General features: G+C 46.5%; 48 non-coding genes across 48 annotated transcripts; all 48 read left to right on the top strand.

Annotated features, from left to right (window-relative positions):
* Positions 1 to 145: 145 nt before the first annotated feature.
* TRNAA-AGC (transfer RNA alanine (anticodon AGC)) lies at positions 146 to 219 on the top strand. The gene has a single exon. It is a non-coding gene; the product is annotated as a tRNA-Ala (tRNA).
* Positions 220 to 656: 437 nt separating this feature from the next.
* On the top strand, positions 657 to 730 carry TRNAT-AGU (transfer RNA threonine (anticodon AGU)). The gene has a single exon. It is a non-coding gene; the product is annotated as a tRNA-Thr (tRNA).
* Positions 731 to 996: 266 nt separating this feature from the next.
* On the top strand, positions 997 to 1070 carry TRNAT-AGU (transfer RNA threonine (anticodon AGU)). The gene has a single exon. It is a non-coding gene; the product is annotated as a tRNA-Thr (tRNA).
* A 265-nt stretch (positions 1071 to 1335) lies between these two features.
* TRNAT-AGU (transfer RNA threonine (anticodon AGU)) lies at positions 1336 to 1409 on the top strand. The gene has a single exon. It is a non-coding gene; the product is annotated as a tRNA-Thr (tRNA).
* A 436-nt stretch (positions 1410 to 1845) lies between these two features.
* On the top strand, positions 1846 to 1919 carry TRNAA-AGC (transfer RNA alanine (anticodon AGC)). The gene has a single exon. It is a non-coding gene; the product is annotated as a tRNA-Ala (tRNA).
* Positions 1920 to 3202: 1283 nt separating this feature from the next.
* On the top strand, positions 3203 to 3276 carry TRNAT-AGU (transfer RNA threonine (anticodon AGU)). The gene has a single exon. It is a non-coding gene; the product is annotated as a tRNA-Thr (tRNA).
* Positions 3277 to 3371: 95 nt separating this feature from the next.
* TRNAT-UGU (transfer RNA threonine (anticodon UGU)) lies at positions 3372 to 3445 on the top strand. The gene has a single exon. It is a non-coding gene; the product is annotated as a tRNA-Thr (tRNA).
* Positions 3446 to 3710: 265 nt separating this feature from the next.
* Positions 3711 to 3784, top strand: TRNAT-AGU (transfer RNA threonine (anticodon AGU)). The gene has a single exon. It is a non-coding gene; the product is annotated as a tRNA-Thr (tRNA).
* A 434-nt stretch (positions 3785 to 4218) lies between these two features.
* Positions 4219 to 4292, top strand: TRNAT-AGU (transfer RNA threonine (anticodon AGU)). The gene has a single exon. It is a non-coding gene; the product is annotated as a tRNA-Thr (tRNA).
* Positions 4293 to 4388: 96 nt separating this feature from the next.
* TRNAT-AGU (transfer RNA threonine (anticodon AGU)) lies at positions 4389 to 4462 on the top strand. The gene has a single exon. It is a non-coding gene; the product is annotated as a tRNA-Thr (tRNA).
* A 907-nt stretch (positions 4463 to 5369) lies between these two features.
* TRNAT-AGU (transfer RNA threonine (anticodon AGU)) lies at positions 5370 to 5443 on the top strand. Its single transcript has one exon. It is a non-coding gene; the product is annotated as a tRNA-Thr (tRNA).
* A 95-nt stretch (positions 5444 to 5538) lies between these two features.
* On the top strand, positions 5539 to 5612 carry TRNAA-AGC (transfer RNA alanine (anticodon AGC)). The gene has a single exon. It is a non-coding gene; the product is annotated as a tRNA-Ala (tRNA).
* Positions 5613 to 6049: 437 nt separating this feature from the next.
* Positions 6050 to 6123, top strand: TRNAA-AGC (transfer RNA alanine (anticodon AGC)). Its single transcript has one exon. It is a non-coding gene; the product is annotated as a tRNA-Ala (tRNA).
* Positions 6124 to 6560: 437 nt separating this feature from the next.
* On the top strand, positions 6561 to 6634 carry TRNAA-AGC (transfer RNA alanine (anticodon AGC)). The gene has a single exon. It is a non-coding gene; the product is annotated as a tRNA-Ala (tRNA).
* A 439-nt stretch (positions 6635 to 7073) lies between these two features.
* On the top strand, positions 7074 to 7147 carry TRNAT-AGU (transfer RNA threonine (anticodon AGU)). The gene has a single exon. It is a non-coding gene; the product is annotated as a tRNA-Thr (tRNA).
* Positions 7148 to 7412: 265 nt separating this feature from the next.
* Positions 7413 to 7486, top strand: TRNAT-AGU (transfer RNA threonine (anticodon AGU)). The gene has a single exon. It is a non-coding gene; the product is annotated as a tRNA-Thr (tRNA).
* A 265-nt stretch (positions 7487 to 7751) lies between these two features.
* Positions 7752 to 7825, top strand: TRNAT-AGU (transfer RNA threonine (anticodon AGU)). The gene has a single exon. It is a non-coding gene; the product is annotated as a tRNA-Thr (tRNA).
* A 436-nt stretch (positions 7826 to 8261) lies between these two features.
* TRNAT-UGU (transfer RNA threonine (anticodon UGU)) lies at positions 8262 to 8335 on the top strand. Its single transcript has one exon. It is a non-coding gene; the product is annotated as a tRNA-Thr (tRNA).
* Positions 8336 to 8600: 265 nt separating this feature from the next.
* On the top strand, positions 8601 to 8674 carry TRNAT-AGU (transfer RNA threonine (anticodon AGU)). Its single transcript has one exon. It is a non-coding gene; the product is annotated as a tRNA-Thr (tRNA).
* A 771-nt stretch (positions 8675 to 9445) lies between these two features.
* On the top strand, positions 9446 to 9519 carry TRNAA-AGC (transfer RNA alanine (anticodon AGC)). Its single transcript has one exon. It is a non-coding gene; the product is annotated as a tRNA-Ala (tRNA).
* A 438-nt stretch (positions 9520 to 9957) lies between these two features.
* On the top strand, positions 9958 to 10031 carry TRNAT-AGU (transfer RNA threonine (anticodon AGU)). The gene has a single exon. It is a non-coding gene; the product is annotated as a tRNA-Thr (tRNA).
* A 266-nt stretch (positions 10032 to 10297) lies between these two features.
* TRNAT-AGU (transfer RNA threonine (anticodon AGU)) lies at positions 10298 to 10371 on the top strand. Its single transcript has one exon. It is a non-coding gene; the product is annotated as a tRNA-Thr (tRNA).
* Positions 10372 to 10636: 265 nt separating this feature from the next.
* Positions 10637 to 10710, top strand: TRNAT-AGU (transfer RNA threonine (anticodon AGU)). The gene has a single exon. It is a non-coding gene; the product is annotated as a tRNA-Thr (tRNA).
* A 436-nt stretch (positions 10711 to 11146) lies between these two features.
* Positions 11147 to 11220, top strand: TRNAA-AGC (transfer RNA alanine (anticodon AGC)). Its single transcript has one exon. It is a non-coding gene; the product is annotated as a tRNA-Ala (tRNA).
* Positions 11221 to 12503: 1283 nt separating this feature from the next.
* Positions 12504 to 12577, top strand: TRNAT-AGU (transfer RNA threonine (anticodon AGU)). Its single transcript has one exon. It is a non-coding gene; the product is annotated as a tRNA-Thr (tRNA).
* A 434-nt stretch (positions 12578 to 13011) lies between these two features.
* TRNAT-AGU (transfer RNA threonine (anticodon AGU)) lies at positions 13012 to 13085 on the top strand. Its single transcript has one exon. It is a non-coding gene; the product is annotated as a tRNA-Thr (tRNA).
* Positions 13086 to 13349: 264 nt separating this feature from the next.
* Positions 13350 to 13423, top strand: TRNAA-AGC (transfer RNA alanine (anticodon AGC)). Its single transcript has one exon. It is a non-coding gene; the product is annotated as a tRNA-Ala (tRNA).
* A 438-nt stretch (positions 13424 to 13861) lies between these two features.
* On the top strand, positions 13862 to 13935 carry TRNAT-AGU (transfer RNA threonine (anticodon AGU)). The gene has a single exon. It is a non-coding gene; the product is annotated as a tRNA-Thr (tRNA).
* A 266-nt stretch (positions 13936 to 14201) lies between these two features.
* On the top strand, positions 14202 to 14275 carry TRNAT-AGU (transfer RNA threonine (anticodon AGU)). The gene has a single exon. It is a non-coding gene; the product is annotated as a tRNA-Thr (tRNA).
* A 265-nt stretch (positions 14276 to 14540) lies between these two features.
* Positions 14541 to 14614, top strand: TRNAT-AGU (transfer RNA threonine (anticodon AGU)). Its single transcript has one exon. It is a non-coding gene; the product is annotated as a tRNA-Thr (tRNA).
* A 436-nt stretch (positions 14615 to 15050) lies between these two features.
* On the top strand, positions 15051 to 15124 carry TRNAA-AGC (transfer RNA alanine (anticodon AGC)). Its single transcript has one exon. It is a non-coding gene; the product is annotated as a tRNA-Ala (tRNA).
* Positions 15125 to 16407: 1283 nt separating this feature from the next.
* TRNAT-AGU (transfer RNA threonine (anticodon AGU)) lies at positions 16408 to 16481 on the top strand. The gene has a single exon. It is a non-coding gene; the product is annotated as a tRNA-Thr (tRNA).
* Positions 16482 to 16576: 95 nt separating this feature from the next.
* On the top strand, positions 16577 to 16650 carry TRNAT-UGU (transfer RNA threonine (anticodon UGU)). The gene has a single exon. It is a non-coding gene; the product is annotated as a tRNA-Thr (tRNA).
* A 265-nt stretch (positions 16651 to 16915) lies between these two features.
* TRNAT-AGU (transfer RNA threonine (anticodon AGU)) lies at positions 16916 to 16989 on the top strand. The gene has a single exon. It is a non-coding gene; the product is annotated as a tRNA-Thr (tRNA).
* Positions 16990 to 17423: 434 nt separating this feature from the next.
* On the top strand, positions 17424 to 17497 carry TRNAT-AGU (transfer RNA threonine (anticodon AGU)). The gene has a single exon. It is a non-coding gene; the product is annotated as a tRNA-Thr (tRNA).
* Positions 17498 to 17593: 96 nt separating this feature from the next.
* TRNAT-AGU (transfer RNA threonine (anticodon AGU)) lies at positions 17594 to 17667 on the top strand. Its single transcript has one exon. It is a non-coding gene; the product is annotated as a tRNA-Thr (tRNA).
* A 1244-nt stretch (positions 17668 to 18911) lies between these two features.
* Positions 18912 to 18985, top strand: TRNAA-AGC (transfer RNA alanine (anticodon AGC)). Its single transcript has one exon. It is a non-coding gene; the product is annotated as a tRNA-Ala (tRNA).
* Positions 18986 to 19591: 606 nt separating this feature from the next.
* TRNAT-AGU (transfer RNA threonine (anticodon AGU)) lies at positions 19592 to 19665 on the top strand. The gene has a single exon. It is a non-coding gene; the product is annotated as a tRNA-Thr (tRNA).
* A 264-nt stretch (positions 19666 to 19929) lies between these two features.
* On the top strand, positions 19930 to 20003 carry TRNAT-AGU (transfer RNA threonine (anticodon AGU)). The gene has a single exon. It is a non-coding gene; the product is annotated as a tRNA-Thr (tRNA).
* Positions 20004 to 20098: 95 nt separating this feature from the next.
* On the top strand, positions 20099 to 20172 carry TRNAT-UGU (transfer RNA threonine (anticodon UGU)). Its single transcript has one exon. It is a non-coding gene; the product is annotated as a tRNA-Thr (tRNA).
* Positions 20173 to 21282: 1110 nt separating this feature from the next.
* TRNAT-AGU (transfer RNA threonine (anticodon AGU)) lies at positions 21283 to 21356 on the top strand. The gene has a single exon. It is a non-coding gene; the product is annotated as a tRNA-Thr (tRNA).
* Positions 21357 to 21451: 95 nt separating this feature from the next.
* On the top strand, positions 21452 to 21525 carry TRNAT-UGU (transfer RNA threonine (anticodon UGU)). The gene has a single exon. It is a non-coding gene; the product is annotated as a tRNA-Thr (tRNA).
* A 265-nt stretch (positions 21526 to 21790) lies between these two features.
* TRNAT-AGU (transfer RNA threonine (anticodon AGU)) lies at positions 21791 to 21864 on the top strand. The gene has a single exon. It is a non-coding gene; the product is annotated as a tRNA-Thr (tRNA).
* A 434-nt stretch (positions 21865 to 22298) lies between these two features.
* TRNAT-AGU (transfer RNA threonine (anticodon AGU)) lies at positions 22299 to 22372 on the top strand. Its single transcript has one exon. It is a non-coding gene; the product is annotated as a tRNA-Thr (tRNA).
* Positions 22373 to 22468: 96 nt separating this feature from the next.
* Positions 22469 to 22542, top strand: TRNAT-AGU (transfer RNA threonine (anticodon AGU)). Its single transcript has one exon. It is a non-coding gene; the product is annotated as a tRNA-Thr (tRNA).
* Positions 22543 to 24125: 1583 nt separating this feature from the next.
* Positions 24126 to 24199, top strand: TRNAT-AGU (transfer RNA threonine (anticodon AGU)). The gene has a single exon. It is a non-coding gene; the product is annotated as a tRNA-Thr (tRNA).
* Positions 24200 to 24633: 434 nt separating this feature from the next.
* Positions 24634 to 24707, top strand: TRNAT-AGU (transfer RNA threonine (anticodon AGU)). Its single transcript has one exon. It is a non-coding gene; the product is annotated as a tRNA-Thr (tRNA).
* Positions 24708 to 24803: 96 nt separating this feature from the next.
* Positions 24804 to 24877, top strand: TRNAT-AGU (transfer RNA threonine (anticodon AGU)). The gene has a single exon. It is a non-coding gene; the product is annotated as a tRNA-Thr (tRNA).
* The last annotated feature ends 400 nt before the right edge of the window (positions 24878 to 25277 follow it).

Here is a 25277-nt window from a genome sequence, read left to right as displayed (position 1 = left end):
GCGCCTGTCTAGTAAACAGCAGATCGTGAGTTCGAATCTCACCCGTGCCTCGAGAGTCAAGACAAACGTCTCTGTAGTTTTTTGTTTTCGAAGTTTAGTTCGAAATACTTCTGATGGTGTCACTGCCTGAAGAAGACGCTGCGCAGGCGCCTTGGCTTAGTTGGTTAAAGCGTCTGTCTAGCAAACAGGAGATCGTGAGTTCGAATCTCACCGGTGCCTCGAGAGTCAAGACTAACGTCTCTTCTGAGTTTTTTTTGTTTTCGAAGTATTGTTCGAAATACTTCCAATGGTGTCACTGCCTGAACAAGACGCTGCGCAGACGCCGTGGCTTATTTGGTTAAATTTCCTGTCTAGTAAACCGGAGATCGTGAGTTCGAATCTCACCGGTGCCTCGAGAGTCAAGACAAACGTCTCTCTAGTTTTTGGTTTTCGAAGTTTAGTTCGAAATAATTCTGATGGTGTCACTGCCTGAACAAGACGCTGCGCAGGCGCTGTGGCTTAGTTAGTTAAAGAGCCTGTCTAGTGAAAGGAAGATCGTGAGTTCGAATCTCACCTGTGCCTCGAGAGTCAAGACAAACGTCTCTCAAGTTTTTTGTTCTCGAAGTTTAGTTCGAAATACTTCTGATGGTGTCACTGCCTGAACAAAACGCTGCGCAGGCGCCGTGGCTTAGTTGGTTAAAGCGCCTGTCTAGTAAACAGGAGATCGTGAGTTCGAATCTCACCGGTGCCTCGAGAGTCAAGACAAACCTCTCTCCAGTTTTTTTTGTTTTCGAAGTTTAGTTCGAAATACTTCTGATGCTGTCCCTGCCTGAACAAGACGCTGCACAAGCGCCGTGGCTTAGTTGGTTAAAGCGCCTGTCTAGTAAACCGGAGATCGTGAGTTCGAATCTCACCGGTGCCTCGAGAGTCAAGACAACCGTCTCTCTAGTTTTTTGTTTTCGAAGTTTAGTTCGAAATACTTCTGATGGTGTCACTGCCTGAACAAGACGCTGCGCAGGCGCCGTGGCTTAGTTGGTTAAAGCGCCTGTCTAGTAAACAGGAGATCATGAGTTCGAATCTCACCGGTGCCTCGAGAGTCAAGACAAACGTCTCTCTAGTTTTTGGTTTTCGAAGTTTAGTTCGAAATAATTCTGATGGTGTCACTGCCTGAACAAGACGCTGCGCAGGCGCTGTGGCTTAGTTAGTTAAAGCGCCTGTCTAGTGAAAGGAAGATGGTGAGTTCGAATCTCACCTGTGCCTCGAGAAGAAAGACGAACGTCTCTCAAGTTTTTTTGTTGTCGAAGTTTAGTTTGAAATACTTCTGATGGTGTCAATGCCTGAACAAGACGCTGCACAAGCGCCGTGGCTTAGTTGGTTAAAGCGCCTGTCTAGTAAACAGGAGATCGTGAGTTCGAATCTCACCGGTGCCTCGAGAGTCAAGGCAAACCTCTGTCTAGTTTTTTTTGTTTTCGAAGTTTAGTTCGAAATACTTCTGATGCTCTCACTGCTTGAACAAGACGCTGCACAAGCGCCGTGGCTTAGTTGGTTAAAGCGCCTGTCTAGTAAACAGCAGATCGTGAGTTCGAATCTCACCGGTGCCTCGAGAGTCAAGACAAACGTCTCTCTAGTTTTTTTGTTTTCGAAGTTCAGTTCGAATTACTTCTGATGGTGTCACTGCCTGAACAAGACGCTGCGAAGGCGCCGTGGCTTAGTTAGTTAAAGCGCCTATCTAGTAAACCGGAGATCGTGAGTTCGAATCTCATACGTGCCTCGGGAGTCAAGACAAACGTCTCTCTAGTTCTTTGTTTTCGAAGATTAGTTCGAAATACTTCTGATGGTGTCACTGCCTGAACAAGACGCTGCGCAGTCGCCTTGGCTTAGTTGGTTAAAGCGCCTGTCTAGCAAACAGGAGATCGTGAGTTCGAATCTCACTGGTGCCTCGAGAGTCAAGACTAACGTCTCTTCTGATTTTTTTTTGTTTTCGAAGTATTGTTCGAAATACTTCCAATGGTGTCACTGCCTGAACAAGACGCTGCGCAGACGCCGTGGCTTATTTGGTTAAATTTCCTGTCTAGTAAACCGGAGATCGTGAGTTCGAATCTCACCGGTGCCTCGAGAGTCAAGACAAACTTCTCTCTAGTTTTTTGTTTTCGAAGTTTATTTCGAAATACTTCTGATGGTGTCACTGCCTGAACAAGACGCTGCGTAGGCGCCGTGGCTTAGTTGGTTAAAGCGCCTGTCTAGTAAACAGGAGATCATGAGTTTGAATCTCACAGGTGCCTCGAGAGTCAAGACAAACATCTCTCTAGTTTTTTGTTTTCGAAGTTTAGTTCGAAATACTTCTGATCGCGTCACTTCCTGAACAAGACGCTGCGCAGGCGCCGTGGCTTAGTTGGTTACAGCACCTGTCTAGTAAACAGGAGATCATGAGTTCGAATCTCACCGGTGCCTCGGGAGTCAAGACTAACGTCTCTCTAGTTTTTTTGTTTTCGAACATTCATGACTTCTTTGCGCAAACACGTACACGGACACAAGGAAAAGAGGCAAACAACACGGGCGCCCGTGTTGTTTGCCTCTTTTCCTTGTGTCCGTGTACGTGTTTGCGCAAAGAAGTCAGGATCGAGTACGAACTCGCCCAACTTTCAGTACTTTTATTTTCGAAGTTTAGTTCGAAATACTTCTGATGGTGTCACTGCCTGAACAAAACGCTGCGCAGGCGCCGTGGCTTAGTTAGTTGAAGCGCCTGTCTAGTAAAGAGGAGATCGTGAGTTTGAATCTCACCGGTGCCTCGAGAGTCAAGACAAACCTCTCTCTAGTTTTTTTGTTTTCGAAGTTTTGTTCGAAATACTTCTGATGGTGTCACTGCCTGAACAAGACTCTGCAGAAGCGCCGTGGCTTAGTTGGTTAAAGAGCCTGTCTAGTAAACAGCAGATCGTGAGTTCGAATCTCACCGGTGCCTCGAGAGTCAAGACAAACGTCTCTCGAGTTTTTTGTTTTCGAAGTTCAGTTCGAAATACTTCTGATGGTGTCACTGTCTGAACAAGACGCTGCGCAGGCGCCGTGGCTTAGTTAGATAAAGCGCCTGTCTAGTAAACCGGAGATCGTGAGTTCGAATCTCACCGGTGCCTCGAGAGTCAAGACAAACGCCTCTCTAGTTTTTTGTTTTCGAAGTTTAGTTCGAAATACTTATGTTGGTGTCACTGCCTGAACAAGACGCTGCGCAGGCGCCGTGGCTTAGTTGGTTAAAGCGCCTGTCTAGTAAACAGGAGATCATGAGTTCGAATCTCACCGGTGCCTCGAGAGTCAAGACAAACGTCTCTCAAGTTTTTTGTTCTCGAAGTTTAGTTCGAAATACTTCTGATGGTGTCGCTGCCTGAACAAGACGCTGCACAAGCGCCGTGGCTTAGTTGGTTAAAGCGCCTGCCTTGTAAACAGGAGATCGTGAGTTCGAATCTCACCGGTGCCTCGAGAGTCAAGACAAACCTCTGTCTAGTTTTTTTGTTTTCGAAGTTTAGTTCGAAATACTTCTGATGCTGTCACTGCCTGAACAAGACGCTGCACAAGCACCGTGGCTTAGTTGGTTAAAGCGCCTGTCTAGTAAACAGCAGATCGTGCGTTCGAATCTCACCGGTGCCTCGAGAGTCAAGACAAACGTCTCTCTAGTTTTTTGTTTTCGAAGTTTAGTTCGAAATACTTATGTTGGTGTCACTGACTGAACAAGGCACTGGGCAGGCGCCGTGGCTTAGTTAGTTAGAGCGCCTGTCTAGTAAACAGGAAATCGTGAGTTCAAATCTCACCGGTGCCTCGAGAGTCAAGACAAACGGTTCTCTAGTTTTTTTGTTTTCGAAGTTTTGTTCGAAGTACTTCTGATGGTGTCACTGACTGAACAAGGCGCTACGCAGGCGCCGGGGCTTAGTTAGTTAAAGCGCCTGCCTAGTAAACAGGAGATCGTGAGTTCGAATCTCACCGGTGCCTCGAGAGTCAAGACAGACGGTTCTCTAGTTTTTTGTTTTCGAAGTTTAATTCGAAATACTTCTGATGGTGTCACTGCCTGAACAAGACGCTGCGCAGGCGCCGTGGCTTAGTTGGTTAAAGCGCATGTCTAGTAAACAGGAGATCATTAATTCGAATCTCACCGGTGCCACGAGAGTCAAGACAAACGTCTGTCTAGTTTTTTGTTTTCGAAGTTTAGTTCTAAATGCTTCTGATGGTGTCACTGCCTGAACCAGACGCTGCGCAGGCGCCGTGGCTTAGTTGGTTAAAGCGCCTGTCTAGTAAACAGGAGATCGTGAGTTCGAATCTCACAGGTGCCTCGAGAGTCAAGACAAACCTCTCTCTAGTTTTTTTGTTTTCGAAGTTTAGTTCGAAATACTTCTGATGGTGTCACTGCCTGAACAAGACGCTGCACAAGCGCCGTGGCTTAGTTGGTTAAAGCGCCTGTCTAGTAAACAGGAGATCGTGAGTTCGAATCTCACCGGTGCCTCGAGAGTCAAGACAAACCTCTCTCCAGTTTTTTTTTTTGTTTTCGAAGTTTAGTTCGAAATACTTCTGATGCTGTCCCTGCCTGAACAAGACGCTGCACAAGCGCCGTGGCTTAGTTGGTTGAAGCGCCTGTCTAGTAAACAGCAGATCGTAAGTTCGAATCTCACCGGTGCCTCGGGAGTCAAGACTAACGTCTCTCTAGTTTTTTGTTTTCGAAGTTTAGTTCGAAATACTTCTGATGGTGTCACCGTCTGAACAAGATGCTGCGCAGGCGCCGTGGCTTAGTTGGTTAAAGCGCATGTCTAGTAAACAGGAGATCATTAGTTCGAATCTCACCGGTGCCACGAGAGTCAAGACAAACGTCTGTCTAGTTTTTTGTTTTCGAAGTTTAGTTCTAAATGCTTCTGATGGTGTTCTAAATGCGCTGTGGCTTAGATAGTTAAAGCGCCTGTCTAGTAAAAGGAAGATCGTGAGTTCGAATCTCACCGGTGCCACGAGAGTCAAGACAAACGTCTGTCTAGTTTTTTGTTTTCGAAGTTTAGTTCTCAATGCTTCTGATGGTGCTCTAAACGCGCTGTGGCTTAGATAGTTAAAGCGCCTGTCTAGTAAAAGGAAGATCGTGAGTTCGAATCTCACCTGTGCCTCCAGAGTCAAGACAAACGTCTCTCAATTTTTTTGTTTTCGAAGTTTAGTTCGAAATACTTCTGATTGTGTCACTGACTGAACAAGACGCTGCGCAGGCGCCATGGCTTAGTTAGTTAAAGCGCCTGTCTAGTAAACAGGAGATCGTGAGTTGGAATCTCACCGGTTCCTCGAGAGTCAAGACAAACGGCTCTCTAGTTTTTTGTTTTCGAAGTTTAGTTCGAAATACTTCTGATGGTGTCACTGCCTGAACAAGACACTGCGCAGGCGCCGTGGCTTAGTTGGTTAAAGCGCCTGTCTAGTAAACCGGAGATCGTGAGTTCGAATCTCACCGGTGCCTCGAGAGTCAAGACAAACGTCTCTCTAGTTCTTTGTTTTCGAAGATTAGTTTGAAATACTTCTGATGGTGTCACTGCCTGAACAAGACGCTGCGCAGGCGCCTTGGCTTAGTTGGTTAAAGCGCCTGTCTAGCAAACAGGAGATCGTGAGTTCGAATCTCACCGGTGCCTCGAGAGTCAAGACTAACGTCTCTTCTGATTTTTTTTTGTTTTCGAAGTTTAGTTCGAAATACTTCTGATGGTGTCACTGCCTGAACAAGACACTGCGCAGGCGCCGTGGCTTAGTTGGTTAAAGCACATGTCTAGTAAACAGGAGATCATGAGTTCGAATCTCAACGGTGCCTCGAGAGTCAAGACAAACGTCTCTCAAGTTTTTTGTTTTCGAAGTTTAGTTCGAAATACTTCTGACGGTGTCACTGCCTGAACAAGACGCTGCGCAGGCGCCGTGGCTTAGTTAGTTAAAGCGCCTGTCTAGTAAACCGGAGATCGTGAGTTCGAATCTCACCGGTGCCTCGAGAGTCAAGACAAACGTCTCTCTAGTTCTTTGTTTTCGAAGATTAGTTTGAAATACTTCTGATGGTGTCACTGCCTGAACAAGACGCTGCGCAGGCGCCTTGGCTTAGTTGGTTAAAGCGCCTGTCTAGCAAACAGGAGATCGTGAGTTCGAATCTCACCGGTGCCTCGAGAGTCAAGACTAACGTCTCTTCTGATTTTTTTTTGTTTTCGAAGTATTGTTCGAAATACTTCCAATGGTGTCACTGCCTGAACAAGACGCTGCGCAGACGCCGTGGCTTATTTGGTTAAATTTCCTGTCTAGTAAACCGGAGATCGTGAGTTCGAATCTCACCGGTGCCTCGAGAGTGAAGACAAACTTCTCTCTAGTTTTTTGTTTTCGAAGTTTATTTCGAAGTACTTCTGATGGTGTCACTGCCTGAACAAGGCGCTGCGCAGGCGCCGTGGCTTAGTTGGTTAAAGCGCCTGTTTAGTAAACAGGAGATCATGAGTTTGAGTCTCACCCGTGCCTCGAGAGTCAAGACAAACGTCTCTGTAGTTTTTTGTTTTCGAAGTTTAGTTCGAAATAATTCTGATGGTGTCACTGCCTGAAGAAGACGCTGCGCAGGCGCCTTGGCTTAGTTGGTTAAAGCGTCTGTCTAGCAAACAGGAGATCGTGAGTTCGAATCTCACCGGTGCCTCGAGAGTCAAGACTAACGTCTCTTCTGAGTTTTTTTTTTGTTTTCGAAGTATTGTACGAGATACTTCCAATGGTGTCACTGCCTGAACAAGACGCTGCGCAGACGCCGTGGCTTATTTGGTTAAATTTCCTGTCTAGTAAACCGGAGATCGTGAGTTCGAATCTCACCGGTGCCTCGAGAGTCAAGACAAACGTCTCTCTAGTTTTTGGTTTTCGAAGTTTAGTTCGAAATAATTCTGATGGTGTCACTGCCTGAACAAGACGCTGCGCAGGCGCTGTGGCTTAGTTAGTTAAAGAGCCTGTCTAGTGAAAGGAAGATCGTGAGTTCGAATCTCACCTGTGCCTCGAGAGTCAAGACAAACGTCTCTCAAGTTTTTTGTTCTCGAAGTTTAGTTCGAAATACTTCTGATGGTGTCACTGCCTGAACAAAACGCTGCGCAGGCGCCGTGGCTTAGTTGGTTAAAGCGCCTGTCTAGTAAACAGGAGATCGTGAGTTCGAATCTCACCGGTGCCTCGAGAGTCAAGACAAACCTCTCTCCAGTTTTTTTGTTTTCGAAGTTTAGTTCGAAATACTTCTGATGCTGTCCCTGCCTGAACAAGACGCTGCACAAGCGCCGTGGCTTAGTTGGTTAAAGCGCCTGTCTAGTAAACCGGAGATCGTGAGTTCGAATCTCACCGGTGCCTCGAGAGTCAAGACAACCGTCTCTCTAGTTTTTTGTTTTCGAAGTTTAGTTCGAAATACTTCTGATGGTGTCACTGCCTGAACAAGACGCTGCGCAGGCGCCGTGGCTTAGTTGGTTAAAGCGCCTGTCTAGTAAACAGGAGATCATGAGTTCGAATCTCACCGGTGCCTCGAGAGTCAAGACAAACGTCTCTCTAGTTTTTGGTTTTCGAAGTTTAGTTCGAAATAATTCTGATGGTGTCACTGCCTGAACAAGACGCTGCGCAGGCGCTGTGGCTTAGTTAGTTAAAGCGCCTGTCTAGTGAAAGGAAGATGGTGAGTTCGAATCTCACCTGTGCCTCGAGAAGAAAGACGAACGTCTCTCAAGTTTTTTTGTTGTCGAAGTTTAGTTTGAAATACTTCTGATGGTGTCACTGCCTGAACAAGACGCTGCACAAGCGCCGTGGCTTAGTTGGTTAAAGCGCCTGTCTAGTAAACAGGAGATCGTGAGTTCGAATCTCACCGGTGCCTCGAGAGTCAAGGCAAACCTCTGTCTAGTTTTTTTTGTTTTCGAAGTTTAGTTCGAAATACTTCTGATGCTGTCACTGCTTGAACAAGACGCTGTACAAGCGCCGTGCCTTAGTTGGTTAAAGCGCCTGTCTAGTAAACAGCAGATCGTGAGTTCGAATCTCACCGGTGCCTCGAGAGTCAAGACAAACGTCTCTCTAGTTTTTTTGTTTTCGAAGTTCAGTTCGAATTACTTCTGATGGTGTCACTGCCTGAACAAGACGCTGCGAAGGCGCCGTGGCTTAGTTAGTTAAAGCGCCTATCTAGTAAACCGGAGATCGTGAGTTCGAATCTCACCGGTGCCTCGAGAGTCAAGACAAACGTCTCTCAAGTTTTTTGTTCTCGAAGTTTAGTTCGAAATACTTCTGATGGTGTCGCTGCCTGAACAAGACGCTGCACAAGCGCCGTGGCTTAGTTGGTTAAAGCGCCTGTCTTGTAAACAGGAGATCGTGAGTTCGAATCTCACCGGTGCCTCGAGAGTCAAGACAAACCTCTGTCTAGTTTTTTTGTTTTCGAAGTTTAGTTCGAAATACTTCTGATGCTGTCACTGCCTGAACAAGACGCTGCACAAGCGCCGTGGCTTAGTTGGTTAAAGCGCCTGTCTAGTAAACAGCAGATCGTGAGTTCGAATCTCACCGGTGCCTCGAGAGTCAAGACAAACGTCTCTCTAGTTTTTTGTTTTGGAAGTTTAGTTCGAAATACTTATGTTGGTGTCACTGACTGAACAAGGCACTGGGCAGGCGCCGTGGCTTAGTTAGTTAGAGCGCCTGTCTAGTAAACAGGAAATCGTGAGTTCGAATCTCACCGGTGCCTCGAGAGTCAAGACAAACGGTTCTCTAGTTTTTTGTTTTCGAAGTTTTGTTCGAAGTAGTTCTGATGGTGTCACTGACTGAACAAGGCGCTACGCAGGCGCCGGGGCTTAGTTAGTTAAAGCGCCTGCCTAGTAAACAGGAGATCGTGAGTTCGAATCTCACCGGTGCCTCGAGAGTCAAGACAAACGGTTCTCTAGTTTTTTGTTTTCGAAGTTTAATTCGAAATACTTCTGATGGTGTCACTGCCTGAACAAGACGCTGCGCAGGCGCCGTGGCTTAGTTGGTTAAATTTCCTGTCTAGTAAACCGGAGATCGTGAGTTCGAATCTCACCGGTGCCTCGAGAGTCAAGACAAACATCTCTCTAGTTTTTGGTTTTCGAACTTTAGTTCGAAATAATTCTGATGGTGTCACTGCCTGAACAAGACGCTGCGCAGGCGCTGTGGCTTAGTTAGCTAAAGCGCCTGTCTAGTGAAAGGAAGATCGTGAGTTCGAATCTCACCTGTGCCTCGAGAGTCAAGACAAACGTCTCTCATGTTTTTTGTTCTCGAAGTTTAGTTCGAAATACTTCTGATGGTGTCACTGCCTGAACAAAACGCTGCGCAGGCGCCGTGGCTTGGTTGGTTAAAGCGCCTGTCTAGTAAACAGCAGATCGTGAGTTCGAATCTCACCCGTGCCTCGAGAGTCAAGACAAACGTCTCTGTAGTTTTTTGTTTTCGAAGTTTAGTTCGAAATACTTCTGATGGTGTCACTGCGTGAAGAAGACGCTGCGCAGGCGCCTTGGCTTAGTTGGTTAAAGCGTCTGTCTAGCAAACAGGAGATCGTGAGTTCGAATCTCACCGGTGCCTCGAGAGTCAAGACTAACGTCTCTTCTGAGTTTTTTTTTGTTTTCGAAGTATTGTTCGAAATACTTCCAATGGTGTCACTGCCTGAACAAGACGCTGCGCAGACGCCGTGGCTTATTTGGTTAAATTTCCTGTCTAGTAAACCGGAGATCGTGAGTTCGAATCTCACCGGTGCCTCGAGAGTCAAGACAAACGTCTCTCTAGTTTTTGGTTTTCGAAGTTTAGTTCGAAATAATTCTGATGGTGTCACTGCCTGAACAAGACGCTGCGCAGGCGCTGTGGCTTAGTTAGTTAAAGAGCCTGTCTAGTGAAAGGAAGATCGTGAGTTCGAATCTCACCTGTGCCTCGAGAGTCAAGACAAACGTCTCTCAAGTTTTTTGTTCTCGAAGTTTAGTTCGAAATACTTCTGATGGTGTCACTGCCTGAACAAAACGCTGCGCATGCGCCGTGGCTTAGTTGGTTAAAGCGCCTGTCTAGTAAACAGGAGATCGTGAGTTCGAATCTCACCGGTGCCTCGAGAGTCAAGACAAACCTCTCTCCAGTTTTTTTTGTTTTCGAAGTTTAGTTCGAAATACTTCTGATGCTGTCCATACCTGAACAAGACGCTGCACAAGCGCCGTGGCTTAGTTGGTTAAAGCGCCTGTCTAGTAAACCGGAGATCGTGAGTTCGAATCTCACCGGTGCCTCGAGAGTCAAGACAACCGTCTCTCTAGTTTTTTGTTTTCGAAGTTTAGTTCGAAATATTTCTGATGGTGTCACTGCCTGAACAAGACGCTGCGCAGGCGCCGTGGCTTAGTTGGTTAAAGCGCCTGTCTAGTAAACAGGAGATCATGAGTTCGAATCTCACCGGTGCCTCGAGAGTCAAGACAAACGTCTCTCTAGTTTTTGGTTTTCGAAGTTTAGTTCGAAATAATTCTGATGGTGTCACTGCCTGAACAAGACGCTGCGCAGGCGCTGTGGCTTAGTTAGTTAAAGCGCCTGTCTAGTGAAAGGAAGATAGTGAGTTCGAATCTCACCTGTGCCTCGAGAAGAAAGACGAACGTCTCTCAAGTTTTTTTGTTGTCGAAGTTTAGTTTGAAATACTTCTGATGGTGTCAATGCCTGAACAAGACGCTGCACAAGCGCCGTGGCTTAGTTGGTTAAAGCGCCTGTCTAGTAAACAGGAGATCGTGAGTTCGAATCTCACCGGTGCCTCGAGAGTCAAGGCAAACCTCTGTCTAGTTTTTTTTGTTGTCGAAGTTTAGTTCGAAATACTTCTGATGCTGTCACTGCTTGAACAAGACGCTGCACAAGCGCCGTGGCTTAGTTGGTTAAAGCGCCTGTCTAGTAAACAGCAGATCGTGAGTTCGAATCTCACCGGTGCCTCGAGAGTCAAGACAAACGTCTCTCTAGTTTTTTTGTTTTCGAAGTTCAGTTCGAATTACTTCTGATGGTGTCACTGCCTGAACAAGACGCTGCGAAGGCGCCGTGGCTTAGTTAGTTAAAGCGCCTATCTAGTAAACCGGAGATCGTGAGTTCGAATCTCATAGGTGCCTCGGGAGTCAAGACAAACGTCTCTCTAGTTCTTTGTTTTCGAAGATTAGTTCGAAATACTTCTGATGGTGTCACTGCCTGAACAAGACGCTGCGCAGGCGCCTTGGCTTAGTTGGTTAAAGCGCCTGTCTAGCAAACAGGAGATCGTGAGTTCGAATCTCACTGGTGCCTCGAGAGTCAAGACTAACGTCTCTTCTGATTTTTTTTTGTTTTCGAAGTATTGTTCGAAATACTTCCAATGGTGTCACTGCCTGAACAAGACGCTGCGCAGACGCCGTGGCTTATTTGGTTAAATTTCCTGTCTAGTAAACCGGAGATCGTGAGTTCGAATCTCACCGGTGCCTCGAGAGTCAAGACAAACTTCTCTCTAGTTTTTTGTTTTCGAAGTTTATTTCGAAATACTTCTGATGGTGTCACTGCCTGAACAAGACGCTGCGTAGGCGCCGTGGCTTAGTTGGTTAAAGCGCCTGTCTAGTAAACAGGAGATCATGAGTTTGAATCTCACAGGTGCCTCGAGAGTCAAGACAAACATCTCTCTAGTTTTTTGTTTTCGAAGTTTAGTTCGAAATACTTCTGATCGCGTCACTTCCTGAACAAGACGCTGCGCAGGCGCCGTGGCTTAGTTGGTTACAGCACCTGTCTAGTAAACAGGAGATCATGAGTTCGAATCTCACCGGTGCCTCGGGAGTCAAGACTAACGTCTCTCTAGTTTTTTTGTTTTCGAACATTCATGACTTCTTTGCGCAAACACGTACACGGACACAAGGAAAAGAGGCAAACAACACGGGCGCCCGTGTTGTTTGCCTCTTTTCCTTGTGTCCGTGTACGTGTTTGCGCAAAGAAGTCAGGATCGAGTACGAACTCGCCCAACTTTCAGTACTTTTATTTTCGAAGTTTAGTTCGAAATACTTCTGATGGTGTCACTACCTGAACAAAACGCTGCGCAGGCGCCGTGGCTTAGTTAGTTGAAGCGCCTGTCTAGTAAAGAGGAGATCGTGAGTTTGAATCTCACCGGTGCCTCGAGAGTCAAGACAAACCTCTCTCTAGTTTTTTTGTTTTCGAAGTTTTGTTCGAAATACTTCTGATGGTGTCACTGCCTGAACAAGACTCTGCAGAAGCGCCGTGGCTTAGTTGGTTAAAGAGCCTGTCTAGTAAACAGCAGATCGTGAGTTCGAATCTCACCGGTGCCTCGAGAGTCAAGACAAACGTCTCTCGAGTTTTTTGTTTTCGAAGTTCAGTTCGAAATACTTCTGATGGTGTCACTGTCTGAACGAGAAGCTGCGCAGGCGCCGTGGCTTAGTTAGATAAAGCGCCTGTCTAGTAAACCGGAGATCGTGAGTTCGAATCTCACCGGTGCCTCGAGAGTCAAGACAAACGCCTCTCTAGTTTTTTGTTTTCGAAGTTTAGTTCGAAATACTTATGTTGGTGTCACTGACTGAACAAGGCACTGGGCAGGCGCCGTGGCTTAGTTAGTTAGAGCGCCTGTCTAGTAAACAGGAAATCGTGAGTTCAAATCTCACCGGTGCCTCGAGAGTCAAGACAAACGGTTCTCTAGTTTTTTTGTTTTCGAAGTTTTGTTCGAAGTACTTCTGATGGTGTCACTGACTGAACAAGGCGCTACGCAGGCGCCGGGGCTTAGTTAGTTAAAGCGCCTGCCTAGTAAACAGGAGATCGTGAGTTCGAATCTCACCGGTGCCTCGAGAGTCAAGACAGACGGTTCTCTAGTTTTTTGTTTTCGAAGTTTAATTCGAAATACTTCTGATGGTGTCACTGCCTGAACAAGACGCTGCGCAGGCGCCGTGGCTTAGTTGGTTAAAGCGCATGTCTAGTAAACAGGAGATCATTAATTCGAATCTCACCGGTGCCACGAGAGTCAAGACAAACGTCTGTCTAGTTTTTTGTTTTCGAAGTTTAGTTCTAAATGCTTCTGATGGTGTCACTGCCTGAACCAGACGCTGCGCAGGCGCCGTGGCTTAGTTGGTTAAAGCGCCTGTCTAGTAAACAGGAGATCGTGAGTTCGAATCTCACCTGTGCCTCGAGAGTCAAGACAAACGTCTCTCATGTTTTTTGTTCTCGAAGTTTAGTTCGAAATACTTCTGATGGTGTCACTGCCTGAACAAAACGCTGCGCAGGCGCCGTGGCTTGGTTGGTTAAAGCGCCTGTCTAGTAAACAGCAGATCGTGAGTTCGAATCTCACCCGTGCCTCGAGAGTCAAGACAAACGTCTCTGTAGTTTTTTGTTTTCGAAGTTTAGTTCGAAATACTTCTGATGGTGTCACTGCGTGAAGAAGACGCTGCGCAGGCGCCTTGGCTTAGTTGGTTAAAGCGTCTGTCTAGCAAACAGGAGATCGTGAGTTCGAATCTCACCGGTGCCTCGAGAGTCAAGACTAACGTCTCTTCTGAGTTTTTTTTTGTTTTCGAAGTATTGTTCGAAATACTTCCAATGGTGTCACTGCCTGAACAAGACGCTGCGCAGACGCCGTGGCTTATTTGGTTAAATTTCCTGTCTAGTAAACCGGAGATCGTGAGTTCGAATCTCACCGGTGCCTCGAGAGTCAAGACAAACGTCTCTCTAGTTTTTGGTTTTCGAAGTTTAGTTCGAAATAATTCTGATGGTGTCACTGCCTGAACAAGACGCTGCGCAGGCGCTGTGGCTTAGTTAGTTAAAGAGCCTGTCTAGTGAAAGGAAGATCGTGAGTTCGAATCTCACCTGTGCCTCGAGAGTCAAGACAAACGTCTCTCAAGTTTTTTGTTCTCGAAGTTTAGTTCGAAATACTTCTGATGGTGTCACTGCCTGAACAAAACGCTGTGCATGCGCCGTGGCTTAGTTGGTTAAAGCGCCTGTCTAGTAAACAGGAGATCGTGAGTTCGAATCTCACCGGTGCCTCGAGAGTCAAGACAAACCTCTCTCCAGTTTTTTTTGTTTTCGAAGTTTAGTTCGAAATACTTCTGATGCTGTCCATACCTGAACAAGACGCTGCACAAGCGCCGTGGCTTAGTTGGTTAAAGCGCCTGTCTAGTAAACCGGAGATCGTGAGTTCGAATCTCACCGGTGCCTCGAGAGTCAAGACAACCGTCTCTCTAGTTTTTTGTTTTCGAAGTTTAGTTCGAAATATTTCTGATGGTGTCACTGCCTGAACAAGACGCTGCGCAGGCGCCGTGGCTTAGTTGGTTAAAGCGCCTGTCTAGTAAACAGGAGATCATGAGTTCGAATCTCACCGGTGCCTCGAGAGTCAAGACAAACGTCTCTCTAGTTTTTGGTTTTCGAAGTTTAGTTCGAAATAATTCTGATGGTGTCACTGCCTGAACAAGACGCTGCGCAGGCGCTGTGGCTTAGTTAGTTAAAGCGCCTGTCTAGTGAAAGGAAGATAGTGAGTTCGAATCTCACCTGTGCCTCGAGAAGAAAGACGAACGTCTCTCAAGTTTTTTTGTTGTCGAAGTTTAGTTTGAAATACTTCTGATGGTGTCAATGCCTGAACAAGACGCTGCACAAGCGCCGTGGCTTAGTTGGTTAAAGCGCCTGTCTAGTAAACAGGAGATCGTGAGTTCGAATCTCACCGGTGCCTCGAGAGTCAAGGCAAACCTCTGTCTAGTTTTTTTTGTTGTCGAAGTTTAGTTCGAAATACTTCTGATGCTGTCACTGCTTGAACAAGACGCTGCACAAGCGCCGTGGCTTAGTTGGTTAAAGCGCCTGTCTAGTAAACAGCAGATCGTGAGTTCGAATCTCACCGGTGCCTCGAGAGTCAAGACAAACGTCTCTCTAGTTTTTTTGTTTTCGAAGTTCAGTTCGAATTACTTCTGATGGTGTCACTGCCTGAACAAGACGCTGCGAAGGCGCCGTGGCTTAGTTAGTTAAAGCGCCTATCTAGTAAACCGGAGATCGTGAGTTCGAATCTCATAGGTGCCTCGGGAGTCAAGACAAACGTCTCTCTAGTTCTTTGTTTTCGAAGATTAGTTCGAAATACTTCTGATGGTGTCACTGCCTGAACAAGACGCTGCGCAGGCGCCTTGGCTTAGTTGGTTAAAGCGCCTGTCTAGCAAACAGGAGATCGTGAGTTCGAATCTCACTGGTGCCTCGAGAGTCAAGACTAACGTCTCTTCTGATTTTTTTTTGTTTTCGAAGTATTGTTCGAAATACTTCCAATGGTGTCACTGCCTGAACAAGACGCTGCGCAGACGCCGTGGCTTATTTGGTTAAATTTCCTGTCTAGTAAACCGGAGATCGTGAGTTCGAATCTCACCGGTGCCTCGAGAGTCAAGACAAACTTCTCTCTAGTTTTTTGTTTTCGAAGTTTATTTCGAAATACTTCTGATGGTGTCACTGCCTGAACAAGACGCTGCGTAGGCGCCGTGGCTTAGTTGGTTAAAGCGCCTGTCTAGTAAACAGGAGATCATGAGTTTGAATCTCACAGGTGCCTCGAGAGTCAAGACAAACATCTCTCTAGTTTTTTGTTTTCGAAGTTTAGTTCGAAATACTTCTGATCGCGTCACTTCCTGAACAAGACGCTGCGCAGGCGCCGTGGCTTAGTTGGTTACAGCACCTGTCTAGTAAACAGGAGATCATGAGTTCGAATCTCACCGGTGCCTCGGGAGTCAAGACTAACGTCTCTCTAGTTTTTTTGTTTTCGAACATTCATGACTTCTTTGCGCAAACACGTACACGGACACAAGGAAAAGAGGCAAACAACACGGGCGCCCGTGTTGTTTGCCTCTTTTCCTTGTGTCCGTGTACGTGTTTGCGCAAAGAAGTCAGGATCGAGTACGAACTCGCCCAACTTTCAGTACTTTTATTTTCGAAGTTTAGTTCGAAATACTTCTGATGGTGTCACTGCCTGAACAAAACGCTGCGCAGGCGCCGTGGCTTAGTTAGTTGAAGCGCCTGTCTAGTAAAGAGGAGATCGTGAGTTTGAATCTCACCGGTGCCTCGAGAGTCAAGACAAACCTCTCTCTAGTTTTTTTGTTTTCGAAGTTTTGTTCGAAATACTTCTGATGGTGTCACTGCCTGAACAAGACTCTGCAGAAGCGCCGTGGCTTAGTTGGTTAAAGAGCCTGTCTAGTAAACAGCAGATCGTGAGTTCGAATCTCAGCGGTGCCTCGAGAGTCAAGACAAACGTCTCTCGAGTTTTTTGTTTTCGAAGTTCAGTTCGAAATACTTCTGATGGTGTCACTGTCTGAACGAGAAGCTGCGCAGGCGCCGTGGCTTAGTTAGATAAAGCGCCTGTCTAGTAAACCGGAGATCGTGAGTTCGAATCTCACCGGTGCCTCGAGAGTCAAGACAAACGCCTCTCTAGTTTTTTGTTTTCGAAGTTTAGTTCGAAATACTTATGTTGGTGTCACTGCCTGAACAAGACGCTGCGCAGGCGCCGTGGCTTAGTTGGTTAAAGCGCCTGTCTAGTAAACAGGAGATCATGAGTTCGAATCTCACCGGTGCCTCGAGAGTCAAGACAAACGTCTCTCAAGTTTTTTGTTCTCGAAGTTTAGTTCGAAATACTTCTGATGGTGTCGCTGCCTGAACAAGACGCTGCACAAGCGCCGTGGCTTAGTTGGTTAAAGCGCCTGTCTTGTAAACAGGAGATCGTGAGTTCGAATCTCACCGGTGCCTCGAGAGTCAAGACAAACCTCTGTCTAGTTTTTTTGTTTTCGAAGTTTAGTTCGAAATACTTCTGATGCTGTCACTGCCTGAACAAGACGCTGCACAAGCGCCGTGGCTTAGTTGGTTAAAGCGCCTGTCTAGTAAACAGCAGATCGTGCGTTCGAATCTCACCGGTGCCTCGAGAGTCAAGACAAACGTCTCTCTAGTTTTTTGTTTTCGAAGTTTAGTTCGAAATACTTATGTTGGTGTCACTGACTGAACAAGGCACTGGGCAGGCGCCGTGGCTTAGTTAGTTAGAGCGCCTGTCTAGTAAACAGGAAATCGTGAGTTCAAATCTCACCGGTGCCTCGAGAGTCAAGACAAACGGTTCTCTAGTTTTTTTGTTTTCGAAGTTTTGTTCGAAGTACTTCTGATGGTGTCACTGACTGAACAAGGCGCTACGCAGGCGCCGGGGCTTAGTTAGTTAAAGCGCCTGCCTAGTAAACAGGAGATCGTGAGTTCGAATCTCACCGGTGCCTCGAGAGTCAAGACAGACGGTTCTCTAGTTTTTTGTTTTCGAAGTTTAATTCGAAATACTTCTGATGGTGTCACTGCCTGAACAAGACGCTGCGCAGGCGCCGTGGCTTAGTTGGTTAAAGCGCATGTCTAGTAAACAGGAGATCATTAATTCGAATCTCACCGGTGCCACGAGAGTCAAGACAAACGTCTGTCTAGTTTTTTGTTTTCGAAGTTTAGTTCTAAATGCTTCTGATGGTGTCACTGCCTGAACCAGACGCTGCGCAGGCGCCGTGGCTTAGTTGGTTAAAGCGCCTGTCTAGTAAACAGGAGATCGTGAGTTCGAATCTCACAGGTGCCTCGAGAGTCAAGACAAACCTCTCTCTAGTTTTTTTGTTTTCGAAGTTTAGTTCGAAATACTTCTGATGGTGTCACTGCCTGAACAAGACGCTGCACAAGCGCCGTGGCTTAGTTGGTTAAAGCGCCTGTCTAGTAAACAGGAGATCGTGAGTTCGAATCTCACCGGTGCCTCGAGAGTCAAGACAAACCTCTCTCCAGTTTTTTTTTTGTTTTCGAAGTTTAGTTCGAAATACTTCTGATGCTGTCCCTGCCTGAACAAGACGCTGCACAAGCGCCGTGGCTTAGTTGGTTGAAGCGCCTGTCTAGTAAACAGCAGATCGTAAGTTCGAATCTCACCGGTGCCTCGGGAGTCAAGACTAACGTCTCTCTAGTTTTTTGTTTTCGAAGTTTAGTTCGAAATACTTCTGATGGTGTCACCGTCTGAACAAGATGCTGCGCAGGCGCCGTGGCTTAGTTGGTTAAAGCGCATGTCTAGTAAACAGGAGATCATTAGTTCGAATCTCACCGGTGCCACGAGAGTCAAGACAAACGTCTGTCTAGTTTTTTGTTTTCGAAGTTTAGTTCTAAATGCTTCTGATGGTGTTCTAAATGCGCTGTGGCTTAGATAGTTAAAGCGCCTGTCTAGTTAAAGGAAGATCGTGAGTTCGAATCTCACCGGTGCCACGAGAGTCAAGACAAACGTCTGTCTAGTTTTTTGTTTTCGAAGTTTAGTTCTCAATGCTTCTGATGGTGCTCTAAATGCGCTGTGGCTTAGATAGTTAAAGCGCCTGTCTAGTAAAAGGAAGATCGTGAGTTCGAATCTCACCTGTGCCTCCAGAGTCAAGACAAACGTCTCTCAATTTTTTTGTTTTCGAAGTTTAGTTCGAAATACTTCTGATGGTGTCACTGACTGAACAAGACGCTGCGCAGGCGCCATGGCTTAGTTAGTTAAAGCGCCTGTCTAGTAAACAGGAGATCGTGAGTTGGAATCTCACCGGTTCCTCGAGAGTCAAGACAAACGGCTCTCTAGTTTTTTGTTTTCGAAGTTTAGTTCGAAATACTTCTGATGGTGTCACTGACTGAACAAGACACTGCGCAGGCGCCGTGGCTTAGTTGGTTAAAGCACATGTCTAGTAAACAGGAGATCATGAGTTCGAATCTCAACGGTGCCTCGAGAGTCAAGACAAACGTCTCTCAAGTTTTTTGTTTTCGAAGTTTAGTTCGAAATACTTCTGACGGTGTCACTGCCTGAACAAGACGCTGCGCAGGCGCCGTGGCTTAGTTAGTTAAAGCGCCTGTCTAGTAAACCGGAGATCGTGAGTTCGAATCTCACCGGTGCCTCGAGAGTCAAGACAAACGTCTCTCTAGTTCTTTGTTTTCGAAGATTAGTTTGAAATACTTCTGATGGTGTCACTGCCTGAACAAGACGCTGCGCAGGCGCCTTGGCTTAGTTGGTTAAAGCGCCTGTCTAGCAAACAGGAGATCGTGAGTTCGAATCTCACCGGTGCCTCGAGAGTCAAGACTAACGTCTCTTCTGATTTTTTTTTGTTTTCGAAGTATTGTTCGAAATACTTCCAATGGTGTCACTGCCTGAACAAGACGCTGCGCAGACGCCGTGGCTTATTTGGTTAAATTTCCTGTCTAGTAAACCGGAGATCGTGAGTTCGAATCTCACCGGTGCCTCGAGAGTCAAGACAAACTTCTCTCTAGTTTTTTGTTTTCGAAGTTTATTTCGAAGTACTTCTGATGGTGTCACTGCCTGAACAAGACGCTGCGCAGGCGCCGTGGCTTAGTTGGTTAAAGCGCCTGTTTAGTAAACAGGAGATCATGAGTTTGAGTCTCACAGGTGCCTCGAGAGTCAAGACAAACATCTCTCTAGTTTTTGTTTTCGAAGTTTAGTTCGAAATACTTCTGATGGTGTCACTGCCTGACCAAAACGCTGCGCAGGCGCCATGGCTTAGTTAGTTTAAGCACCTGTCTAGTAAACAGGAGATCGTAAGTTCGAATCTCACCGGTGCCTCGAGAGTCAAGACAAACCTCTCTCTAGTTTTATTGTTTTCGAAGTTTAGTTCGAAATACTTCTGATGGTGTCACTGACTGAACAAGGCGCTGCGCAGGCGCCGTGGCTTAGTTAGTTAAAGCGCCTGTCTAGTAAACAGGAGATCGTGAGTTCGAATCTCACCGGTGCCTCGAGAGTCAAGACAAACGGCTCTCTAGTTTTTTATTTTCGAAGTTTAGTTCGAAATACTTCTGATGGTGTCACTGCCTTAACAAGATGCTGCGCAGGCGCCGTGGCTTAGTTAGATAAAGCGCCTGTCTAGTAAACCGGAGATCGTGAGTTCGAATCTCACCGGTGCCTCGAGAGTCAAGACAAACGCCTCTCTAGTTTTTTGTTTTCGAAGTTTAGTTCGAAATACTTATGTTGGTGTCACTGCCTGAACAAGACGCTGCGCAGGCGCCGTGGCTTAGTTGGTTAAAGCGCCTGTCTAGTAAACAGGAGATCATGAGTTCGAATCTCACCGGTGCCTCGAGAGTCAAGACAAACGTCTCTCAAGTTTTTTGTTCTCGAAGTTTAGTTCGGAATACTTCTGATGGTGTCGCTGCCTGAACAAGACGCTGCACAAGCGCCGTGGCTTAGTTGGTTAAAGCGCCTGTCTTGTAAACAGGAGATCGTGAGTTCGAATCTCACCGGTGCCTCGAGAGTCAAGACAAACCTCTGTCTAGTTTTTTTGTTTTCGAAGTTTAGTTCGAAATACTTCTGATGCTGTCACTGCCTGAACAAGACGCTGCACAAGCGCCGTGGCTTAGTTGGTTAAAGCGCCTGTCTAGTAAACAGCAGATCGTGAGTTCGAATCTCACCGGTGCCTCGAGAGTCAAGACAAACGTCTCTCTAGTTTTTTGTTTTCGAAGTTTAGTTCGAAATACTTATGTTGGTGTCACTGACTGAACAAGGCACTGGGCAGGCGCCGTGGGTTAGTTAGATAGAGCGCCTGTCTAGTAAACAGGAAATCGTGAGTTCGAATCTCACCGGTGCCTCGAGAGTCAAGACAAACGGTTCTCTATTTTTTTGTTTTCGAAGTTTTGTTCGAAGTACTTCTGATGGTGTCACTGACTGAACAAGGCGCTACGCAGGCGCCGTGGCTTAGTTAGCTAAAGCGCCTGCCTAGTAAACAGGAGATCGTGAGTTCGAATCTCACTGGTGCCTCGAGAGTCAAGACAAACGGTTCTCTAGTTTTTTGTTTTCGAAGTTTAGTTCGAAATACTTCTGATGGTGTCACTGCCTGAACAAGACGCTGCGCAGGCGCCGTGGCTTAGTTGGTTAAAGCGCATGTCTAGTAAACAGGAGATCGTTAATTCGAATCTCACCGGTGCCACGAGAGTCAAGACAAACGTCTGTCTAGTTTTTTGTTTTCGAAGTTTAGTTCTAAATGCTTCTGATGGTGTCACTGCCTGAACAAGACTCTGCAGAAGCGCCGTGGCTTAGTTGGTTAAAGAGCCTGTCTAGTAAACAGCAGATCGTGAGTTCGAATCTCACCGGTGCCTCGAGAGTCAAGACAAACGTCTCTCGAGTTTTTTGTTTTCGAAGTTCAGTTCGAAATACTTCTGATGGTGTCACTGTCTGAACGAGAAGCTGCGCAGGCGCCGTGGCTTAGTTAGATAAAGCGCCTGTCTAGTAAACCGGAGATCGTGAGTTCGAATCTCACCGGTGCCTCGAGAGTCAAGACAAACGCCTCTCTAGTTTTTTGTTTTCGAAGTTTAGTTCGAAATACTTATGTTGGTGTCACTGCCTGAACAAGACGCTGCGCAGGCGCCGTGGCTTAGTTGGTTAAAGCGCCTGTCTAGTAAACAGGAGATCATGAGTTCGAATCTCACCGGTGCCTCGAGAGTCAAGACAAACGTCTCTCAAGTTTTTTGTTCTCGAAGTTTAGTTCGAAATACTTCTGATGGTGTCGCTGCCTGAACAAGACGCTGCACAAGCGCCGTGGCTTAGTTGGTTAAAGCGCCTGTCTTGTAAACAGGAGATCGTGAGTTCGAATCTCACCGGTGCCTCGAGAGTCAAGACAAACCTCTGTCTAGTTTTTTTGTTTTCGAAGTTTAGTTCGAAATACTTCTGATGCTGTCACTGCCTGAACAAGACGCTGCACAAGCGCCGTGGCTTAGTTGGTTAAAGCGCCTGTCTAGTAAACAGCAGATCGTGCGTTCGAATCTCACCGGTGCCTCGAGAGTCAAGACAAACGTCTCTCTAGTTTTTTGTTTTCGAAGTTTAGTTCGAAATACTTATGTTGGTGTCACTGACTGAACAAGGCACTGGGCAGGCGCCGTGGCTTAGTTAGTTAGAGCGCCTGTCTAGTAAACAGGAAATCGTGAGTTCAAATCTCACCGGTGCCTCGAGAGTCAAGACAAACAGTTCTCTAGTTTTTTTGTTTTCGAAGTTTTGTTCGAAGTACTTCTGATGGTGTCACTGACTGAACAAGGCGCTACGCAGGCGCCGGGGCTTAGTTAGTTAAAGCGCCTGCCTAGTAAACAGGAGATCGTGAGTTCGAATCTCACCGGTGCCTCGAGAGTCAAGACAGACGGTTCTCTAGTTTTTTGTTTTCGAAGTTTAATTCGAAATACTTCTGATGGTGTCACTGCCTGAACAAGACGCTGCGCAGGCGCCGTGGCTTAGTTGGTTAAAGCGCATGTCTAGTAAACAGGAGATCATTAATTCGAATCTCACCGGTGCCACGAGAGTCAAGACAAACGTCTGTCTAGTTTTTTGTTTTCGAAGTTTAGTTCTAAATGCTTCTGATGGTGTCACTGCCTGAACCAGACGCTGCGCAGGCGCCGTGGCTTAGTTGGTTAAAGCGCCTGTCTAGTAAACAGGAGATCGTGAGTTCGAATCTCACAGGTGCCTCGAGAGTCAAGACAAACCTCTCTCTAGTTTTTTTGTTTTCGAAGTTTAGTTCGAAATACTTCTGATGGTGTCACTGCCTGAACAAGACGCTGCACAAGCGCCGTGGCTTAGTTGGTTAAAGCGCCTGTCTAGTAAACAGGAGATCGTGAGTTCGAATCTCACCGGTGCCTCGAGAGTCAAGACAAACCTCTCTCCAGTTTTTTTTTTGTTTTCGAAGTTTAGTTCGAAATACTTCTGATGCTGTCCCTGCCTGAACAAGACGCTGCACAAGCGCCGTGGCTTAGTTGGTTGAAGCGCCTGTCTAGTAAACAGCAGATCGTAAGTTCGAATCTCACCGGTGCCTCGGGAGTCAAGACTAACGTCTCTCTAGTTTTTTGTTTTCGAAGTTTAGTTCGAAATACTTCTGATGGTGTCACCGTCTGAACAAGATGCTGCGCAGGCGCCGTGGCTTAGTTGGTTAAAGCGCATGTCTAGTAAACAGGAGATCATTAGTTCGAATCTCACCGGTGCCACGAGAGTCAAGACAAACGTCTGTCTAGTTTTTTGTTTTCGAAGTTTAGTTCTAAATGCTTCTGATGGTGTTCTAAATGCGCTGTGGCTTAGATAGTTAAAGCGCCTGTCTAGTTAAAGGAAGATCGTGAGTTCGAATCTCACCGGTGCCACGAGAGTCAAGACAAACGTCTGCCTAGTTTTTTGTTTTCGAAGTTTAGTTCTCAATGCTTCTGATGGTGCTCTAAATGCGCTGTGGCTTAGATAGTTAAAGCGCCTGTCTAGTAAAAGGAAGATCGTGAGTTCGAATCTCACCTGTGCCTCCAGAGTCAAGACAAACGTCTCTCAATTTTTTTGTTTTCGAAGTTTAGTTCGAAATACTTCTGATGGTGTCACTGACTGAACAAGACGCTGCGCAGGCGCCATGGCTTAGTTAGTTAAAGCGCCTGTCTAGTAAACAGGAGATCGTGAGTTGGAATCTCACCGGTTCCTCGAGAGTCAAGACAAACGGCTCTCTAGTTTTTTGTTTTCGAAGTTTAGTTCGAAATACTTCTGATGGTGTCACTGCCTGAACAAGACACTGCGCAGGCGCCGTGGCTTAGTTGGTTAAAGCACATGTCTAGTAAACAGGAGATCATGAGTTCGAATCTCAACGGTGCCTCGAGAGTCAAGACAAACGTCTCTCAAGTTTTTTGTTTTCGAAGTTTAGTTCGAAATACTTCTGACGGTGTCACTGCCTGAACAAGACGCTGCGCAGGCGCCGTGGCTTAGTTAGTTAAAGCGCCTGTCTAGTAAACCGGAGATCGTGAGTTCGAATCTCACCGGTGCCTCGAGAGTCAAGACAAACGTCTCTCAAGTTTTTTGTTTTCGAAGTTTAGTTCGAAATACTTCTGATGGTGTCGCTGCCTGAACAAGACGCTGCACAAGCGCCGTGGCTTAGTTAGTTAAAGCGCCTGTCTAGTAAACCGGAGATCGTGAGTTCGAATCTCACCGGTGCCTCGAGAGTCAAGACAAACCTCTGTCTAGTTTTTTTGTTTTCGAAGTTTAGTTCGAAATACTTCTGATGCTGTCACTGCCTGAACAAGACGCTGCACAAGCGCCGTGGCTTAGTTGGTTAAAGCGCCTGTCTAGTAAACAGCAGATCGTGCGTTCGAATCTCACCGGTGCCTCGAGAGTCAAGACAAACGTCTCTCTAGTTTTTTGTTTTCGAAGTTTCGTTCGAAATACTTATGTTGGTGTCACTGACTGAACAAGGCACTGGGCAGGCGCCGTGGCTTAGTTAGTTAGAGCGCCTGTCTAGTAAACAGGAAATCGTGAGTTCAAATCTCACCGGTGCCTCGAGAGTCAAGACAAACGGTTCTCTAGTTTTTTTGTTTTCGAAGTTTTGTTCGAAGTACTTCTGATGGTGTCACTGACTGAACAAGGCGCTACGCAGGCGCCGGGGCTTAGTTAGTTAAAGCGCCTGCCTAGTAAACAGGAGATCGTGAGTTCGAATCTCACCGGTGCCTCGAGAGTCAAGACAGACGGTTCTCTAGTTTTTTGTTTTCGAAGTTTAATTCGAAATACTTCTGATGGTGTCACTGCCTGAACAAGACGCTGCGCAGGCGCCGTGGCTTAGTTGGTTAAAGCGCATGTCTAGTAAACAGGAGATCATTAATTCGAATCTCACCGGTGCCACGAGAGTCAAGACAAACGTCTGTCTAGTTTTTTGTTTTCGAAGTTTAGTTCTAAATGCTTCTGATGGTGTCACTGCCTGAACCAGACGCTGCGCAGGCGCCGTGGCTTAGTTGGTTAAAGCGCCTGTCTAGTAAACAGGAGATCGTGAGTTCGAATCTCACAGGTGCCTCGAGAGTCAAGACAAACCTCTCTCTAGTTTTTTTGTTTTCGAAGTTTAGTTCGAAATACTTCTGATGGTGTCACTGCCTGAACAAGACGCTGCACAAGCGCCGTGGCTTAGTTGGTTAAAGCGCCTGTCTAGTAAACAGGAGATCGTGAGTTCGAATCTCACCGGTGCCTCGAGAGTCAAGACAAACCTCTCTCCAGTTTTTTTTTTGTTTTCGAAGTTTAGTTCGAAATACTTCTGATGCTGTCCCTGCCTGAACAAGACGCTGCACAAGCGCCGTGGCTTAGTTGGTTGAAGCGCCTGTCTAGTAAACAGCAGATCGTAAGTTCGAATCTCACCGGTGCCTCGGGAGTCAAGACTAACGTCTCTCTAGTTTTTTGTTTTCGAAGTTTAGTTCGAAATACTTCTGATGGTGTCACCGTCTGAACAAGATGCTGCGCAGGCGCCGTGGCTTAGTTGGTTAAAGCGCATGTCTAGTAAACAGGAGATCATTAGTTCGAATCTCACCGGTGCCACGAGAGTCAAGACAAACGTCTGTCTAGTTTTTTGTTTTCGAAGTTTAGTTCTAAATGC

The sequence above is a fragment of the Rhipicephalus microplus genome, chromosome 5, assembly GCF_043290135.1.
Source record: "Rhipicephalus microplus isolate Deutch F79 chromosome 5, USDA_Rmic, whole genome shotgun sequence".
Classification (NCBI taxonomy): Eukaryota; Metazoa; Arthropoda; class Arachnida; order Ixodida; family Ixodidae; genus Rhipicephalus; species Rhipicephalus microplus.
This window is presented reverse-complemented; position numbering and strand designations above follow the sequence as displayed.